Source organism: Carassius auratus, unplaced genomic scaffold, assembly GCF_003368295.1.
Source record: "Carassius auratus strain Wakin unplaced genomic scaffold, ASM336829v1 scaf_tig00216741, whole genome shotgun sequence".
Classification (NCBI taxonomy): Eukaryota; Metazoa; Chordata; class Actinopteri; order Cypriniformes; family Cyprinidae; genus Carassius; species Carassius auratus.
Genome location: NW_020528717.1, coordinates 10,891 through 12,500, shown reverse-complemented (window position 1 = coordinate 12,500; position 1,610 = coordinate 10,891).

Here is a 1,610-nt window from a genome sequence, read left to right as displayed (position 1 = left end):
AAGTAGGTTTTTCGAAAAATTTAAAATAGCAAAAAAACTAAACCTTGCGATTTTTGAATTTCGGGATTCATTCGACTTGGCTTGAGCCAAGGATTCAAAGGAAAAAAGAATGTCCATTTTCTGGCTTACGGTTCAAAAGTTATTAGCATATAAACATTGAAAGTTTGGACAAGTGGTGGCGATAGAGAGTTGGAGTTAGAGACTTAAAATTTGCTATAGTTAATGTTGGGACTGTCCTCTATCAGTGTGCCAATTTATACAACTTTCCCGCAGTCGGTTCTATGGGCTGCCATAGACTTGCGGCGGAAGAAGAAGAAGAAGAAGAAGAAGAAGAAGCAGAAATATAGCTGCAAGCAGCAATCACGGGGCCAAGCATTCCAGCGGCAACATCAGGAGCTAAGCATATGTAGCATCAGACCAAATGCAACAATGAATAATGAAATTAATAATTGCATGATTGTAATTGAAATGGCTGAAAATCGTTAATAAAAGTTCCACAGCGAGGAGCTAAGCATGGCATGGAGCATCAGACCAAATGCAACGAGTAAGAAAAGCAATTATTGGAAGAGTGTAATTGAAACAGCCAGTAAAACTCCAGTAAAATGATGCATTATCATTTTTGGAAAATAGGTGGCGCTGTAATCAAATCGCTTTGTTGTGTTCTGTGGGAGGTGACAATGTTGTGGGCAATTTCTTTCAAAATACTTACAGACCTTTAGGGCAATGAGTCGAACATGCCCACCGAGTTTCGTTCCGATCGACTTCCATTAACCTTGTCAAATAGGTGCTTAAAGTTGTTTGGCCAATGGCGGCCATGTTTTTTAAGATAAGTGAAATTCATCATAGAGCACTTGTGCCACATTGGGCCATATCAATTTTCAAGTTGATTGGATCAACGGTTGCTTAGTTATAGCCATTTGATTTTTTTTCATCCTGTAGCGCCACCAAGTGGCATATATGGAAAAAAAATAATACTTTGACTAAAGTTTTTGTTCATGCATATGAGTTCTGAGTTTGGTGAAGATATCTCATTTTGTTCCCGAGTTATAGCCTTTTTCGTAAAATTGGTCCACGAATTTGAATGTTTTGGGTCACCTGGTTTTTTGTTCAGTCTTGATCAAACCACTGCAGTAATATTCTCAGGACTCTCTAGATCAATAACTTTGAAAAAATATGTTGTATTTTGTCCTTTGGTTAGCTATAAGAGGTCATTTAGGAAAGGGCCGTGGCCACATGTAACCTAAAGCCTATAAAACTGAAACAAAAACTCAAAACTTTATGAAACTTGGTTATAACATGTGAAAGATGACCCACCAAGCATGCAAAGTTTCATTAAGATCAGAAAATAGCTGGTGCTATAACATTTAAACAGGCATAAAAAACAAAAGATTTCTGTTGTGAATGGCATTCAACTGCAAAAAAAAAGGGGTAATATAATCACACATGCATTAGATCTGTATTTTTTCTAAACAATCATGCAAAATTTAACAGAGATTAGGTAAAAAAGAACACTGTAATATTTATAAAGCTTCAAAACCCAGTGTTGAATAAAAAATTGCAATTATAACCACTAGATGTCACCGGAAGACCACTAATGAGCTCACTAAAGA